This window comes from Podarcis cretensis, assembly GCF_951804945.1.
Source record: "Podarcis cretensis genome assembly, chromosome: 17".
NCBI classification, from domain to species: domain Eukaryota; kingdom Metazoa; phylum Chordata; class Lepidosauria; order Squamata; family Lacertidae; genus Podarcis; species Podarcis cretensis.
The window spans coordinates 15,905,775-15,924,771 of record NC_137187.1 but is presented as its reverse complement, the minus strand read 5'-3'; the positions used below and the strand labels follow the sequence as shown (position 1 = coordinate 15,924,771).

Genomic DNA, 18,997 nt, shown 5'->3' with positions numbered 1-18,997 from the left:
GACCCTCCAACATTTCTCCAATAAAAATAGGAACGTCCCATTCAAGAAGAAGAAGAAGAAGAAGACCACCCCATCCATCAGACTGGGTTGCCCCAGTCACTCTGGGTGGCTTCTAACATTTATAAAAACATAATAAAACATTAAACATTAAAAAAAAAACTTCCCTATACAAGGCTGCCTTCAGATGAATTCTAAAGGTTGCATAGTAACCTTTCCCCTTGGGTGAGGGGTCACATAACTCCAAACCCGCCAACATTTTTCCAATGAAAATATGGATGTCATAAGGGAAAGTGGGACATTCCGGGATCTAATCAGAAACCAGGACAGCTTCTGTAAATCCAGGAACATCCCTAGAAAATAGGAACGCTTGAAGGGTTTGCTTTAATATTCTGTAGGGTAAAGGTAAAGGTACGCCTGACCGTTAAGTCCAGTCGTGGACAACTCTAAGGTTGCGTGCTCATCTCGCTCTATAGGCCGAGGGAGCCAGTGTTTGTCCGCAGACAGCTTCCAGGTCATGTGGCCAGAATGACTAAGCCACTTCTGGTGGACCAGAGCAGCACGTGGAAATTCCATTTACCTTCCTGCTGGAGCAGTACATATTTATCTACTTGAACTTGACGTGTTTTTGAACTGCTAGGTAGGCAGGAGCAGGGACTGAGCAAAGGGAGCTCACCCTGTAGTGGGGATTCGAACTGCCGACCTTCCGATCGGCAAGCCCTAGGCTCTGTGGTTTAGACCACAGTGCCACCCATGTCCCTATTCTGTAGGGTGCAGTGCCACAAAGAGAATTTCACCAGAAGATATGTGTGATCTTACAGGGCTATGGGGGGCAGTCTTTCGGGTATTGTCACTTTGAGAAATTACAACTTGGGTTTCTGAACTTTTGCGTCATAGCTTGGATAAATACAATAGGCCAAAACCCACAGTACCACTTTAGGCACAACCAAATTCTTGAACACTTTCTTTAAGCAACAGACTTCTATCTTTCTCTCTCCCTCCCACCTCAAACTCAATCACAATCACTTTTGAGCATTCATGCAAATTTCAAATATGGCTTGCTGGGCTGCTGTTCAAGGAAAGCTCCTCTGGGCAAGTGGATCAGTGGTCAAGGATGATGGGAGTTGTAGTCCAAAACCAGCTGGAGACCCAAGTTTGGGAAACCTTGATTTAGAAGATTCCTCAGAACTAGAACCTTAATTTACACTTCACAAATAAGGAGATTCTTCCAGAATACTGGATAAAGGGTGGGATCCAATTGTCCCTTTCTGTGAATGGAAGGGCATTGTGCAAGAGAGAGGTAATTTTCACATTCACCTTCCCCTTATACCCTCCTCCAGACCCTGAAAACCAATTTCATGGGATTGTGGAAGGTGGTGTAGAAGTCTGCAGAGGAAGTCAGCAAATATCACTTCCCCTTTCAGTTAAATCAAAAGCTTTTCTGTTTATGGAAAGACTTTTTCCTTTCACATAAGGGCACAATTAGATAGAATGCATTGCAACCACTCACCTATCTGGTCACCTGTGGTGAAAAACAAAGTCTCCAGGTGACCAAGCAGGAAAATTCTATTCATTCACTCCTCTCCTTCTTTAAGGCTACAAATGATTAAATTTAGTATAGGTAGGGAGTTGGTTTAATGAAACTTTTTAATGGGCTGGTAACATCTGTTTACTTATTTGAAAGACTGGTATTGAAAATACTGCATTTTGATGTTCGGGGAAGAAATATGAGATCAGGATAAACACTCAAATATAACTGAAAAATAGCACATGCTGAAAAAGAATTAATGTTTTAGTGTAAAGGTTTAGAACCCACTACAGATCTATTTACATCCTGAGGGAATTTGGCATGGCTAAGGAATTAAAAGGTTTCAAAATTAAAATGACAAGTTAGGACTGTGAACCACACTGCTGATTCACAATAGCTTCTTTATTATGAACTGCAACTTCTGTAGCTATTAATAAATATGGCACAAGGTCTGAAAAACACACTCTCTCTCCTTGATTTCTTATGCCCCTACTAAATAGAAAGGAAGGGGTGGTTGGTGTTTTTTTTTAAGGCAATGAATGAAAGACCTATATGTTGAAAGTGTGCAGTATCTTGCAGAAATCAGGACATAAATTAAACATTGCTCTTTTGAAAAGTTTTATTACAAGCAAAATAACGAAACTAAAAATGCGGCTTGAAATTAGAACCAAAACAAATCAAGGAAAAAACCCCTGCAATTGCAGAATTTGTGTTTGCATTTAAAATATTCAATTTGCAGTTGTCATCATCATCATCATCAAAACTTTATTAGCAAAGCCAACAGGCCACAGCTAGACAAGAATTAAAAATAAAATAAAAATAAGAATAAAAAGAAGAAAAGAACAGGCAAAAGGGGGTCCGTCAGATGAACAAGTCTGTCACTCAGATGGTGGCCCTCAATTTCACAGCTCTCTCGATGTACCTCGCGACCTTCTCTGTTATCTGACTATCCGTATCAGATAAGAGAAAATACAGTGTAATGTCTGGTGAACGGCCGGGGTTGGAGAGAATAAGTGGAGTAATAATCTCATTCCTTAGGTCTTTGTAAATAGGGCAGGATAGAAGGACATGGGACACTGTTTCCGTGTTACCATCTCCACATGGGCAGAGTCGTTTTTCAAATGGAGTCTTTTGGTAACGACCTTCGAGTACGGCAGAAGGAAGAACATCCCATCTAGCCAATGTAAAGGCACGTCTGTATTTTGGGATGGTTAATTTAGACAAATATGAGGCTGGGGAGTCAAAATGAGAAGGGGGAAAGTAGGTATACCATGGGCACAGTTTCTTTAAGATGGTCAGGTTGTTTTGCCGTTCAATGTCTTTCAGGCGCTGGCCAATTAGACTCTTTGCTTTAATGAGGCCCATTGATAGTAGGGACTGTGAATGCAAACCGCATGTAAGGAGTCACATTCTTTGGTTTCCCCCCAGTTTAGATACTGGATGCCAAATATGGCTATGATCTAGCGACAGTTAGCAAACTAACAGTTAAAAAGGACATTACTTTTATTTCATGTTTAGCAACCATGTCTGGGATTTAATTTTATTTGTAGTGTTGAGGGAAGATTCTCGTTAGGACAACGGTGTTAGAGAGGGGGGCTTTAACCTTCCTAGGCATGTTCCTGACAAAAATCCCCCCTCTGCAATGAACATAAGAAAAAAGCTGCATTTAGTGCAAATGGGAGCTTTTAAGGGAGGTTCCCCTGCCACCGCTTATTGCAACAGAGCCATTTTTATCAGTTTGAATGCTGCTCATATAGCTCAGCTGGTAGAGCACGAGACTCTTAATCTCAGGGTTGTGGGTTTGAGCCCCACTTTGAGTGAAAGAGAGGTTGAAAAGAGATTAACTTTGTGGTCCTTTCCAACTCTAGTGTTCTGTGATTTCTATAATAACGAATATATAGTCTTGCAAGATCTGAGAGTTCTGACGCTTCTACAGATACTACGACTACACAGGACCATGAGGGGTTATTTCCCTGTCTCCTTTCCTGGATATGTTGCATTACAGACAAACGTGCTTCCGTATAAACATTCACAGTTTTGACATGTTCGCAGATCTCCCAGTGACACATCAAACATCACCTTAGCCTCTGGCCAATAAAGCTATCAGACCATTGTTTATATAGAACAAAAACTCTCATCAGTTTAGAACAGTGATCAAGAACAGGCACACTGCAAGCTGGAAAAAAAAATATGCTTCCTTAGCGCTTGAACACACTGCAGCAAAGGCGAATGTGCACTGGGCTGTAACCCATTACTTCTCTGAGCAAAAGAAGTGATGAATGCTATTCCCTCTGCTGCCTACTGTTTGGCCAGTAATATCACTACCTAAGGACACTAGATGAGATGCTTCTCAAGATTTCTTTCCTCCCTGCAAAAAAACACTGGATGATTTTCATGAAGGGCTTCGGGGTTTGCTTATATAGACATATCAATGGACTCTGCCTGCAAGAGTGGCTTCCAACTGAATATTAAAAACAATACAGCATCAGACATTTAAAACTTCCCTAAACAGGGCTGCCTTCAGTTGTCTTTTAAAAGTAAAATAATTGCTTATTGCCTTGACATCTGATGGGAGGGTGTTCCACAGGGCAGACGCCACTACCAAGAAGGCCCTCTGCCTGGTTCCCTGTAACCTCACATCTCGCAGCGAGGGAACCACCAGAAGGCCCTCGGCACTGGACCTCAGTGTCTGGGCTGGATGATGGGGGTGGAGACGCTCCTTCAGGTATACTGGACCGAGGCCGTTTAGGGCTTTCAAGGTCAGCACCAACACTTTGAGTTGTGCTTGGAAATGTACTGGGAGCCAATGAAGGTCTTTCAGGACCGGAGTTATAAGGTCTCGGTGGCCACTCCCATGGACTTCTATGGACAAGTGGAATCCAACTGGTGGTTCATACGTAGCATGGACATAGACAAGACACAGCATGTGTAGGCAGTGGCAAAGGACTTGTGGAAGCACTCCTTATAACAGGAGAAGCAGCTGAAGCAGATGTTAGGTACAGTTAACCATGGTTCAGTCCTAACCCTGCTTTAAAACCCTGGCTTCCAGTTCTGGCTAAGGAGAAAGGACTTTGCTCAGAATAAGCACATGCACACATAACGATAAATCATAGTAAAGGTGATGAAAGAAGCAGAAAGAGAATTTACACCATGTCAGGGAACTGACATCGGAGCCAGAGGTGGAGGCAAGGCTCTCAAGCGATGCTGGAGAGGGGCCCAGCAGGGAGAGAGGGAGCTCATCGGCTGGGGAAGGAAATCAGCGTAACACCAGGGATAGAGGAGGGCAGATGGCAGAATCGGGGAGGGGTCTCCAAGACTCTTCGCTGGAGACCAGCGGGGAGAGCACGGGTCCTTCGCTACCCACACCCACCCTGCGCAGAAGACTTCCACGCAGGGAAAGTAGGCGTAGACTTGGCGTCAAAGAACTTCTTTGCTGGAAGAAGTTCAAGAAACGCCCACTGACGGATTCTGCTAGTGACTGAACAGCCACGAAGTGAAGGGCTGTCCAGCCAGAACAGGTTTAACCAGGCTACCTAGCCAGGAGTGGCGGTAATTTACGCACAAGCAACCCCTTATAACCATTACACACCAGAAAGGGGAGGAGGGAGGGAGAGAGAGGGAGCTTGCACCCCACTCCCAATCTCTTATCCGTGGGGGTGATCTGGAATGTTATGTCTTTTTTCCCATAAGCACCCTCTAGATGTTCTCATCTCCAGCACCCATCAGCCACAGCGAATATGGCCAATGAACAGGGAGGATGGGAATTATAATCCAGAACAACTGGAGGGTATCAAGTTGCCTACCGCTGCCGAATACTGTTCTTCTCTGTCGGTGTCACTACACTCAATAATTACATTGACAGAATTACAAGTCACATACATGGTGAGAGAGAGAGAGATAGAGAGGGAGGGAGGGGGGGAGAGGAGGAACCTCCCCTGACCACCATTCCACTCAAAATTGCCTCTTTCTGAAATATATTTTCTCTAAGAAAAACAACCATGTAATACGTGGTTTCATCCTAACAATGGGAAGCCAAGGCCACTCTGTTCACAGAGAAAAGGTCATCTGCCCTGTTACTGAAGTCTTGGTGCAATATGAACTATTAAAATAAAACAGATGTTGCTTTGCAAGCTTGTTCCATTTCCCTGATTGCTCTTGTTGCCTTACTAAAATATGATGCTTTGCAGTCATTTCACAACTTATTCTGTGTTTAGCACACAAAGCAAAAAGGTAAAAGAGTTTGACTACTAGTTAGTGAAATAATTAGAGAAGAAACCTCATACTGATAATATTCCCATTACATAATTTTCTCATACACATCTGACTACCTAAATTTTAGACCCTAAAATCAGGACATGCAATTATGGCATTACACAGTTCCTGAAGGTCTTGCCATTGTGACCATCCTTTTAATTAAAACATATGTTTACAAATCCAGATGTACAAGAGGCTAATGAAAATAGTTGCCCAGAAGCCTCTAACCAACACAAGATTAAAAACAGCAGATACAGAAGTTGAATGAATAAATAAAACACTGGTTTTTAAAAAAGCAAACATGAAGCAACCAGAGTTTTCTATGTCATTTATTTCAATGGGAGTGTTTAGGGCATGCTTAGCCATTGTGATGTCTCATAGATTTCTATGGGAAAGATTTAAGTCTGACTTGACCATGCCCCATATAAATGTGACATATTATTGGGTCAAAATAAATACCAGGTAAAGTGAGAAAAATAGGTCCTAATATTAGCTATTAGAACCCAGTAAAATAAATGAGAATTACTTCTGCATAGTAAATCAGAACTCAGCTATAGCACCATTAAAGCAGCTTCTGCTATATATATATATATATATATATATATATATATATATATGCCTTGAAGTTTTTCTGCAGACAGTTTTTCGGGTCATGTGGCCAGCATGACTAAGCCACTTCTGGCAAAACCAGAGCAGTGCACAGAAACGCCCTTTACCTTCCCACCAGAGCGGTACCTATTTATCTACTTGCAAATATTAAAAACACGATAAAACATCAAACATTAAAAACTTCCCTAAAAGGCTGCTTTCGGATGTCTTCTAAAAGTCAGGTAGTTGTTTATTTCCTTGATATCTGATGGGAGGGCATTCCACAGGGCAGGCGCCACTACCGAGAAGGCCCTCGGAGCTGGATCTCAGTGTCTGAGCAGAACGATGGGAGTGGAGACACTCATTCAACAGTTAGGGTTTCTCTTTCACACTGTCACATAGACTCTAGAGTTGGACCATGAGTATCTAGAAAGATAGCAGCCTTTCTAGAGCATGGGTGCTCTTGCCATAGGAATAAGAAGGAGGGATAATATAAACTTTTGAGAATACACAGGATGAGGCTTGAATAATGTATCAGAAAGCCATGCTTGAACATGCTTGTAATTACTAATTAGGTCAATGGGGGCGAAAGTCCCTTTTGAGAGTCCACACTTCCTTTCCATCAGTTAAAAAGTGATGCCAGTGATAGTAAAACAAACAAAAATTTAATCAGACTTATTTTTTTGTCCTTACGGGAGCCCATTCCTGAAATGGAAATCCACCTTCCCCTCTGAACAGATCATGCAAACAGACTAGTTTCACTACATTAGCATATAGCTTCAGTGCTCAAAAGTTCTACTGATGCCATCTTGAAGTAATCAGAATTAAAACTCCGTAGGAGTTATTTTTAGTAAGTGTAGCATATTCCACACTCACATGCCTTGTTTTGCCTTTTGATTCCAGCTGCTATGTAGCAGTGACATTTATGCAATGTACTGTAGTAAAACCAGTGGCGTAGCGTGGGTTGTCAGCACCCGGGGCAAGGCAAGTAATTTGCGCCCCCTAACCCTGGATTTGCGCCCCCTAACCCTATCCCTAACCCTAACCCCCAGATGTTGCGCCCGGTGCGGCCGGCCCCCCCTGCACCCCCCACGCTACGCCACTGAGTAAAACTGCAACTATTTGTGGCTTTTGAAAACTATTAGCACATTCCCCCCACCCCCCACTTCTTGGAATTCCTATTCCACAAAATGTTTAGTGTCTGAGAAGCAGAGCTTGTATGGAAATCAGAACAGAGGTAGTACAGGGATCAAAAAGCAAAACAGCCAACAACTTTGAATTACTTGCAACCTCTTGTCATGCAAGAACCTGTGTAACCTGGGTCTTGCAAATGCATCCAACTGTTTCAATAGGGCCACATTTTTGGAAGGAACTTCCAGTGATCAGGATGGAAGAAAAAATCCGCTGCTTGGACATTTGGGACCTTAAGGCCAAACTGTTGTGCTTTCCAGAATGGACCCAGCCAGGAAGTAATAGGATGAGGGACATCCAGCCTTCAAAGCAAAATGGGTACATGGGTGAAGGAAGCTAAACTCTTCCCCTCTCATGACTTGTCTCCATTCAGCATCTCTTGCCAAGCCCCTTTGTCTTCAGTCACTTCTGGTATTGGGAGTCCCAGCATGGGAAAAATGGTCCAAGAGGTTTTTCGTTTGCCCTGTCACTTTCCCTGGGAAAACCTGTTATTTACTGTTGAATTGTAACAAATGCCAATCAGGTTTTCTTCAGAGGTATACAGTGGGTTTCCCCAAGGGAAAGTTGGTGAGACAAAAGGAAAACCTATCAGGCCCAGGGTTAGAAACTCAGATATGTAAGCTAGGGGCCAAATGGTTCCTTAAACCAAGGCTGCAGTCGCCAAAACAGAATGTCTAGTTGCCATTTTGAGGAAGACAGCTCTAAAGTCTTACTTTTAAAATGATGGATTGACTGTGATTGGTTCTCAGTTAAACATCTGGCTAGCTCGGATGACAACCTTGAGCTAGGTTAAGAGCTTTGAAAACTTAAAAAAGAAAAGTCACTTGATCCAGGGACAGTCCACATTATATATTGGCCTATTCCAACCTCTCTTTTTTAATTGGTGACATGGACCATTCATAATGTAAGAATACTCTTTACAACTGTGAGCAGGGCAGTGGGGTTGGGTAACTGAAGACAAACTACAATAACTGACTATAACGTTGTTCACTGCTCAGGCTGTACAGAAAAAGCAATTTGGTTCCAGAAATTAATTCTCATTGTGCAGACAAAACATAAGTGATAGAATTCTACAGGATGTGTTGCTAGTGTGTGAAAACAGTCCAGATCCAATGATCCCCAGGCATGCACCTCCAGATGGTGGAGATCTCAGGTGCTATCCTGGCGCCCAGGAATCTTCACATGGTCGCAAGTGGCCAATAGCCAGGTGCAAAATGCGCCTGGCTAATTTTGAAAACTGTTCAGACCCACGCCTATAAAATCACAAGACAAACTGAAGAAATCATGGGACAAATGGAAGTGCAGATGAGCCCAGAGTCTTGGCAAAACAAGCAAAGTAGATCTGCTGGACGCTGAACTCAGCAAATTGGCATAAACAGCTACTTTGGGCATGCTAAAGAGCTTGCGTGTGCTATCATTTCTTTCTTGAAAGGGTAAAAAAAAGAGAGAAAAGCAGACCACATCCTGTGTCACGAAGTCCTTTGGGATCTCACTGTGGTTTTCAAAGCATTTTGTCATTTTTGAAGGGTAGTGGCTGTTAGTGAAAAACTCATATCTGAAGTACAAAACCAGCTATTTCTTTTGGGGTGTGGAAAGGTTAATAAAGAATGACTTCCAACACTGCTTTCAAGAAGGAAGTATAACAGGATGCCGTCAAATTCTTTACATGCCATTGGTGTATCTGGGCTATAACATATGACCTACCATGTGACGACTAACTAGCAGTATAAGCTCAGTAATTTCCCTATGTTTTCTTAACCATTCGCCCAACCATTCCCCAGGCCAGCTCATTTCACTGGAAGCCTGATTTAGAAACTGCTCTTCTCCTCCTTGTATGGACAAAAGGAACCAAAGGAATCCTAATGAATAAGACATTCCCTTCTCCAACCCACTCCTCCTGCTGCTCCCTCCCGGCAGCCACCGATTCTCCATTTCCTGATGAAAAGCCATCAATGAAGTCAGAAGCAGCACATCTGGCTTATGTTAAGGTACTTATTTGATTAACACATTTTCATCAATGTTGCATTAGGCAGAAAAGGTGGATGATGAAAGGAAGGCACAAACTCAACAAGCATGTTGCAAAGTAACTATTCAGAACAAGAATCTCCTAAAAGTCTGGTAGGGTAATATATGAAAATTTGGAGGGGTTAGTGTAAGTTGAAAGCAAGATGCCCCCACACCAAACCAGCAAAATGAAAAATTGTTTGAAGTATATATTATCACACCAAAATGGTTATATAAAAATAAATGGTCTAATCTTTCGAAGGCAATTGTGTTAAGACAGATGCGCACTTTTTAAAACTGTAGACGGTAAGTCTAGTTTCCAGAATATCATACAACAAGAAACAACTCAAGACAGATGCTATTTAAAGAAAGTGAGAAGGGGGAGAACTAAAAACAACTGGGGGGGAGGGAGGAAAGAGGAGAGATAAATAATTTTCCCAGACAAACTGATAAATCATCGGTGAACAAGTTAAGTGGTAACAAGAAGAACTTGGGATAACAATCCTAAATAGTGTTTTAACTACTAAATTAAGTGAACGAAAAGAAATAGCGAAGCAGTGTGAGGCAGCTTGGAGAATGGTGATATAAAGGCACCATTCTATGCTTGCTTTTTCAGACACAATTAAACACACTCTCTATATCAATGGGTGCATTATTAGAAAGGGAGAGAGCGAGAGAGAAGTCAAAGGAGAAACAGACCTCACAAGTGCTGTACAAACCCAAGAGGCTAGCTACCCCTATTGTGTTTCTCCAGTATCCATTTGCTGTACTCAAGAAGGTCTCATGTAGCAGAAAAGTATAAGCTGTGTTTTAAAATAGCCCTTTGAAAAGGAGGAGAAAGCTGCATGATCCCGCTGATAACCCCAAGTACATTACACTGCACTGCAGCAGCAGGAGAAGGAGGCTGTTCCGAGTAGCTCAGAAATGGGTCTGCAATCATTTAGAGACCTATTTCTCCTAAAATATTACAGGCTACTTCTGAAAACTGCATGTTGCAAAGGCGCAGAGCATTTCCTCCACTCGTGCTAACTTCATCTAACTGATTAATTTTGGTTGGGACAAGCAAGAAGTGTCTTAAGTTATTAAGGCAGGAAAAGGAAACATAACATTTGCAACCGTTACCGCATAGTTTGCAGCAGACGGGAGCCACATATTCTTTTAAACCTCAACCACGCTGCCTGCAGCCTTTATGATAAAACGCACTCTTCGGAACAAAACACTTAACGACAGGACAACCTGTGCTGTCTAGAGTAAGGAAAGAATAAGAAACAGGAGCTTACCTCATTTGATGCCCAGGATCTTTGAAGCAGACGCGTGCCTCTCCCACCCCCCCACCCCCTACAAAGACTCCTTTTTTTAGCTCATTGAAATCAAATTCCTTCTCTGCCTCCTTATGGGACTGTGATGTCAGAAGGCTGGGGGCTGGTTTATAGAAAGGGAAAGAGAGGGGGAGAGAGCACACACAAGCTCCCCGCCTTCAATCCATTCATACAAAGAAATGTTAGAAAGTAAATGTCAGGCTGAGTCTCTGCAGTACTGTATAGCAAAATAGGAACTTCTAGCAAGGCTCACTCTGCCGCTGACATCACTTTCCACCTCCCACAAAGGCAGTTGTTTCAGCTCCATTTGTAACCAAACACAATTGAAATAAAACCCAAACCATAATATTTCAAAGTTTGAAAGTATCAGCTTCAGTTTTCAGGATGGCAAGTGGTGCAAACTGTCCAGCAAGAGCAGCCAGCATGGCATCCTCCAGATGTTGGACTACAACTCCCATAATCCCTGATCACTGGCCATGCTGAGGGTGATGGGAATTGTAGTTACAGGAGATTGTATCTGCTCACAGTGACCTACCACTGGTTTTGCCACCTTTATGAAACATTATGTTATAAAACAAAACAACTATGTCCACTATTGAATACAAATACATTCTACCCTGACACAACTTAGAAATACTTTTAATATGTTAAACCAGAGCTTTCTAACCTTTTCATGTCAGTGACACACTTTTTAGACATGCATTGTTTCACGACACAGTAATTAAGTTTTGCTAGCAAACCAGAGGTTAAACTAAACACCTTCCAGCCCCTGGAGGAGCACGGGGAGTGTTTGCATGGCGACACACCTACACACTGCAGCCAACACACTAACCTGTCGTGACACACAGTTTGGAAGGCTATGTGTTAAACGGTCTAGAAATCAATCCATCAACCAACCAAGCAACCAACCAAGCAACCAACCTGCTTAGCCCCACAATTAGAATTTGTGATGCCACTGAAAGCCCAAGTCTCTCTATTTTTTTGTCAGAAAGCATGATGTTACCATGTATAAACGGACTGCAGCCACAAAAATCACATCATTTTGTTATGTTAAATTTAGAAAGCGACATGGGGGTGCAACTGCAGAGTTATCCTGTTGCAGCCCTGATTCGCAAGATTGTACGAGGATCCTAAACGTACACAGTACTGAAAGATGTAAAAAGGAAAGGAAAGATGCAGGCTGAATGCAAAAAATAATAATAACCCAGAAGTGGTGGCAGCATATGAAGCAAAGAAATATTAATGTCATTATTTTAACACACTGAGGGACGCTTTTTTACAAGGCATGTAAGAGGACCGCCTCTTCCCATATAAACCAACCTGGACTCTGTGTTCATCATCGGAGGCCTTTCTTCATGTGCCTTCTCAGGGAAGTTTTTAATATGTGACATTTTAGTGTATTTTTCATCTTTGTTGGAAGCCGCCCAGAGTGGCTGGGGAAACCCAACCAGATGGGTGGGGTACAAATAAATAAAATAATAATAATAATAATAATAATAATAATAATAATAATAATAATAATAATAATAATAATTCTCCATGAGAGGTCCGGAGGGCGGAAACACAAGAACAGGCCTTTTCTGTATTGGCTCCCCATTTGTGGTATGCTCTCCCCAGGGAGTTTCACCTGGCATCATCATTATTTCTAGGTGCCAGGCAAAAATGTTCCTCTTGAACCAGGCCCTGAGCTGATTAATATTCTACAGCCTTTTAAATGTGCTTGGGGTGGCATTGTTTTGTTGCTTCTGCTTTAACTTCCTTGAAAGTCAAATAGCATAGTTCCCAAACGCCACAAACCAAGAAGTGACTGTTCCAGTTTGCGAACTATTTTTGGAAGCCGAACGTCTGACAGGGCTTCCGACTGGCTGCAGGAGCTTCCGCCTTGCTTTGGTTTTTCAACGTTTTGGAAGTCAAACTGACTTCTGGAATGGATTCCATTCAATTTCCAAGGTAGAACTGTATTTGTGCTTTTATCTAGTTTTTTGTCTTGTGAACTGCCCTGAGATATTTTGATGAAGGACGGTATATAAGTCTTAATAATATTTACATTAATAATAATATTTGAAACCCTGTTCAAATACAGCTTACTCCTAGTAAGCATATTTAGGATTGCCACTTAAATGTAACTCCTCATGCAACTTTGTATCATGATAGAGATCAACATACAAAATTGTAATTGCTGTTCAAAATTCAGAGCAACTGTGCAGAGTGGAGATTGGCAAAAAATAATAATGCTGGTTCCTCCTACTGGGCCATGTTACTCAGAAAAGACGAGGTCTCAGCTTTTATGTGTTTTTAAAAGGTGAAAGCCCCAACTTATACACCTGAACCCTTCTCAGTTTATGGTTATCAGGGCACCTAACTTAGTATGATATAATAATAATAATTTATTATTTATACCCCGTCCATTTGGCTGGGTTTCCCCAGACACTCTGGGTGGCTCCCATCAGAATATTAAAAACACGATAAAACAGGTGTATACAAATCATAGTATGAGGGCATATCTACATACAGTGGTACCTCGGGTTAAGAACTTAATTCGTTCTGGAGGTCCATTCTTAACCTCAAACTGTTCTTAACCTGAAGCACCACTTTAGCTAATGGGACCTCTTGCTGTTGCTGTTCTCATCCTGAAGCAAAGTTCTTAACTCAAGGTACTATTTCTGGGTTAGTGGAGTCTATAACCTGAAGCTTCTGTAACCTGAAGTGTCTGTAACCCGAGGTACCACTGTATGTAGTCGTGCTGAGTGCTGTATCTTCTCTCTGCCCCTCCAACTTTACTATAGTTCCCAGGTTTCCCAGAGGAGAGGGAACGAATATCAAAACCAATTTAAATCTGTAGCGAGTGTCAGCTAGATGAGCAAAACAGTGTGCATATACCGTTGCTTGAAAATATAGGCTATACAATTCATCATAGCGAGGGAAACTGAAGCATTCATTGTTCCTAAGGAAAGTGTAGTTCACACAATGCAGTGTGTTCCAATAATTTATATCTAGCAAAACCAATTATGTGAAATCCCTGGGCTATAAATACAAGTTCAGAAGAGAACAAAAAACATTCCCTTTTATTTTCAGTGCCCATTATTTGTTGCTCATTTTCAGGCATAAGAAATGCACAATGTTTTAACTCCTCACCTCGGTCTGGGGTGGCAGGCAAAACAATCCAATGCAACGGTGTTTTCCAAAAAGGAACTGCCCTCGATTGCAAGCATCCTAAGGTGCCTGAAGTCAGTTTAATGGCACAGGAAACCAGGCCATCAAGACATTTACATGCTAATGCAATTATGGGGTAGACTGGAGAACACAAGCCTCTAAAGAATAGCTGTAGATGCTACATTATTTTTGAGGGGTGGGGAGGGGAGAAAGAGAAATTGTCCCAGTATATTCTTTTCTACAAATCAGTCTATCTGCACTGAATCTGAAATGGCATTCATACAAGTAAAAAAGCACATGTATGGAGAGCTAGCGTCTTCAGAATGAAATGTGGCATACATTGTGCAAAAACACCACTGGAACCATTAACTGAATAATAGGATTTCCCTATAAATAGACATATTTTGCAGCATCCTATATGGTCTTTCTCTTAACATGGACATCAAATCTAATCTCAGGACTGAAAAAGCAAGATGGAGACATATCACACATTAACTAAGAGTGATTTTTAGATTTTTTTTAAAAAATGTTTCATTTTATAATCAGGTATCAATCAGTGTTGCTTGTTATTCTGAGCTATAGAATGTTTAGGCTGAGATTCTATGCACAGTTACTTAGTCTTAATAACCCGCACATAATTCAATGGGACGTGTTGCTGTGTGAGCAAGTATTTACTGGTCTTCTGGCCAACACTTGCCTTCTCTTCTACATTCTAAAGTTGTGTGTTAGTTTGAACACTCAGCAGGATTGAATGTTAAAGTCTCTCTTGAAATGACCTACTTCAGGTTCAAGGCTGAATACTTGGCTATGAGCTGGGGGGAAACCTCCCTGCACATAGAAAATTAGGGTATCAGGGATAATGCTTCAGTTATATAAACCTACAGTAACTATAGGATAGACAGGGCAGGACAGGATAGGATAGTAGAGCATCCAGGTTAATTTCCACTAAAAAATCTCTGTACTGCTACTTAGGGGAAAATAATATTATTATTGGGTAGTATTTAATTGGGTTTATTCACAGTAGACCCACTGAAATTAATGAACATGACTAACTCGGGATATATAATTTCAAGATGTCCACTTCTGTGTAAAACTTAAGCTGAATTGAATACTAGTCAATATTGATGAACCAGTCCCAAGTTGTTAATGCAGTGGTTCCCAAACTTTTTTTTTTTTTTTTTTTTTTGCTGCTACTGACATCTTGCAGCTTTTATTCATTCTGAAGGCAAGATGTGCCTTAAAATGGGATTGGCAACAGATCATGACTCTATGAAGTCAGCTACTATTAGTGGTGGTGGTGCTAAAACCAACTGAAAGCTTGAATTAGCATCACTTGTATATTTATTTTTAAAATATAAATTTGCATTTTTAAAATATACATCGATTAGTACCTTAAAGGAGGGACATGGGTGGCACTGTGGGTTAAACCACAGAGCCTAGGACTTGCAGATCAGAAGGTCGGTGGTTCGAATCCCCGCGATGGGGTGAGCTCCCATTGCTTGGTCCCTGCTCTTGCCAACCTAGCAGTTCGAAAGCACGTCAAAATGCAAGTACATAAATAGGTACCGCTCCGGCGGGAAGGTAAATGGTGTTTCCGTGCGCTGCTCTGGTTCTCCAGAAGTGGCCTAGTCATGCTAGCCACATGACCCGAAAGCTGTACGCCGGCTCCCTTGGCCAATAAAGTGAGATGAGCAACCCCAGAGTCGTCCACGACTGGACCTAATGGTCAGGGGTCCCTTTACCTTTACCTAGTAACTTAAGTGTTTTACAAAATAATAAATACCGTATCGATAATGATGAAACTGAGAAACGAAAATGTGGTGCAAATATAGTGCAATAAGAAATGTTAAAATCCTAAAAATACAAAAACATAGCAGCACATCTTTAGAGTCAGTTATCTGCACTGGAAATAAAAGAAAAGAACCTTCCACATTGGATTTTCCATCACCATCTACCATGCAAGCACATCTTCGGTTCCAGCTTTCGAACCTACTTCTTTCTATCGTAACATATAATTTCATTTGTAGCATAAACAGGACTATTACATTTTTTACTCAGGCTATGAAGAGCACCTTTCACCAACACACTTGTACAATGAAGAAGAAGGGAAGGCAAATAACTGCCAAGCAGAAATTTTCTTATAATGTGAGTTATATTTTGGCAAGCTCTAGCTTTTGTTTGCTTGTCTTAACCGAAAGTACAAAGAGCCACAAGAAGCATTGTAAAACAATATGCTATTAAAGTGATCCATTCAACTAAAACAAACGTTTCCCGTCCCATATGTCTCATGTGTTTATTTTATCAGTGCAAACTAATATTCTGATTATGCAATATGATAGCAGCATGCTACATTCACTCTAACAGGAATTTCTTCTTCCCAGGTCAACAGTACATTCAAGGGGAAAAAAATATTTCTGGTTTTATGGGTGGGTGGGGAAATGTAGTTGCTTTTAGTTCTACATGTCTAGGAAATCAGCAAGCACTTTATGGATATTTACTGCTGCATAGAATGTTGGTGTGAAACTTGCACCATTCCAGAGAACCCAACTTGTGAGAAGCCCCTATATTCTGATACAGCCACGAGGAATGAATAAGCATACCCTGTCCTGTGCCTTTGAATCTCCACCCATCCAGTGGCTTGACAGAGCTGACCCTGCCAAGCCTTCTTTAGTGTAAGTTTAGAGTCACTAGGAAAGTGCAACTAGGCTCACAGTAATTTTTGGGTTGGCCAAAGAAACGACTGCCATCAGACATGTGTCTCATTTTGCCATCAGGTCAAACGCCGATCAGTTTTAGGAAGTAGACTGGCTCCTATGGGCTTCAGATTCCCATAAATATGTGAAGTTTTACCCTCAAGCTTTTGCATTCTTGGGAAGCATGTGATCAGAAGTCCCAAGATGGTTCCCTCTCAGAAATTTGTCTCTGCAAGGAACTTTGCCAGCTAAGTTAGATTGGCTTTAGTAATTTTATTTACAAGCCTAATTGTTGCCTTCTATTAAACTTCTACTGTTAACCCCTCCCAATGTAATTTATATTTAGACATCTGGCTATAGTGATTTTAAAAGGCAAATATCTGGAACTTCTCATCAATCCCCCCCCCCCCCCCGTGTGCTAAAATGGCATGACTAGTCTACGTTTTGTGTCCTAAAGACACTTCACAAGTTCTGGTGATGGTTTGGGGCTGGGAACTTAAGTCCAAAGCTCCTCTCATTGTTTATTTATGTTAGAGCTGGTTTTGGAAGGCAAGGACCTGGGGGAAAGGACTCAAAAACTCCCCCATATGGCTGAATGGACATGGGTATGGCAGGAGGTTTGTCCTGTCTGGTGGCAAGCTACTGGAATTTTGTTTTGCTTTGGGGAAACCCATTTACAGAAAAAGGAGCAGTCCAGTAAGGGACACCCCCCTCCAACCCACCCTGATTCACAACACAATTTTACTTTCCTTTCCTTAAGCCTACTTCGTTAGAGGTTTAGTCCTCCACATAGTACCACTCATGGGTCTTGGCACTCATCTAGCCTGAAGAGAAACTAAATATCTAGCAAAGCAAAGTGTTTTGCAAGATAAGAAAACATTTAGGGCACGTGACATCACGTTTTCAGTCAGCAGCAGAAGTTCCCCAGAGAGCTTCTTTGAACAGAAACTTAAAGATAGCATCCAAGTTCCTTTTTGCACTCATTGACGCTTCCAGTGCAATTCTTTTCCAAGTACTTTGAATGTGTTGATTGACTAATGCATTGTTTAGTTACACGGCAGAGATCACCATAAAGAATGAATGCAACAACAAAAACAAAAAACAAAACAAAAACAAAAACGGATTACAGAGAAAGAAGTCATCCTTTTATTTAGACCACAGATTGGCAACCTGTGCCTCAGCAACCACAAGAAGTCCTAGCTTCATTTTATGTGGCTCTTGATGTTTCCAAAAAGCCTCTCCCATTCTTGCATCCCATCATGGTTCCTCCCTCCCTGCCTGCCCATTTCCTCTTTCGTCTTCTCTGGGGGGGGAAAGAATTTTCTCCTATAACTCTCTGGAAACAAATTGGTATGTGGCATGTAGTGCCCACTTTCTCTCAGAAAGTGAAAAAGATTGCACCTGATTTACACTGCTGTTGTACATTCAGAAATATAACTTATTCTCCATTGTGAAGACAAATAAATAAAATAATCTTTGCAGTCCTGCACTTCTGTTACCAACTGCATTTTCCAAGACTTTTCAAAGTCTTAAAAACACTAAAAACACTTAAAACACTTAAAAACACTTAAAAACAATTAAAAACACTAAGCCAACTTTAAAAGTAAATAAAAAGAGCTACTTCTTATTGCACATGTAATATCTAAAGAATTGCATAGGACATGTTCTCCTTGCCTAATCATAGTAAAGGTAAAGGGACCCTTGACCATTAGGTCCAGTCGTGACCGACTCTGGGGTTGCGGCCCTCATCTCGCTTTATTGGTCGAGGGAGCCAGCGTACAGCTTCTGGGTCATGTGGCTAGTATGACTAAGCCGCTTTTGGCGAACCAGAGCAGCACACAGAAACGCCGTTTACCTTCCCGCCGGAGTGGTACCTATTTATCTACTTGCACTTTGACGTGCTTTTGAACTGCTAGGTTGGCAGGAGCAGGGATCGAGCAATGGGAGCTCACCCCATCATGGGGATTCGAACCGCCGAACCCTCTCATTTGTTCATTGAACAGGTTATGAGCAGCAGAGATCAAGAACAGATGAAGCTGACTTATATGGAGTCAGACCATCTCACTCAGTATTGTCTACACCAGGCATCCCCAAACTCGGCCATCACCCCGTTGCAGGGATTCGAACCACGACCTTCTGATCGGCAAGTCCTAGGCTCTGTGGTTTAACCCACAGCTCCACCCGCGTCCCTTTTGCCTAATCATAGCAGCAGGTTAATGTCAGCTATTCTATCCGCACCCTCCCCCATATGCTCCATCAATTAATTGCAT

At 41.8% G+C, this 18,997-nt stretch overlaps 1 protein-coding gene across 13 annotated transcripts in view; it reads right to left on the bottom strand.

Annotated features, from left to right (window-relative positions):
- The window catches only part of PALM2AKAP2 (PALM2 and AKAP2 fusion), a 222,086-nt gene that overhangs the window by 21,769 nt on the left and 181,320 nt on the right, over positions 1-18,997 (bottom strand). Inside the window, exon 1 of one of the 13 annotated variants that reach the window (XM_079959172.1) lies at positions 10,843-11,111. The exons of the other annotated variants lie outside the window; for them this stretch is intronic. The gene's annotated coding sequence lies outside the window, so the exon portion shown is untranslated. Of the gene's footprint in view, positions 1-10,842; positions 11,112-18,997 lie in introns of those variants that run through there. 13 annotated transcript variants of the gene reach the window in all.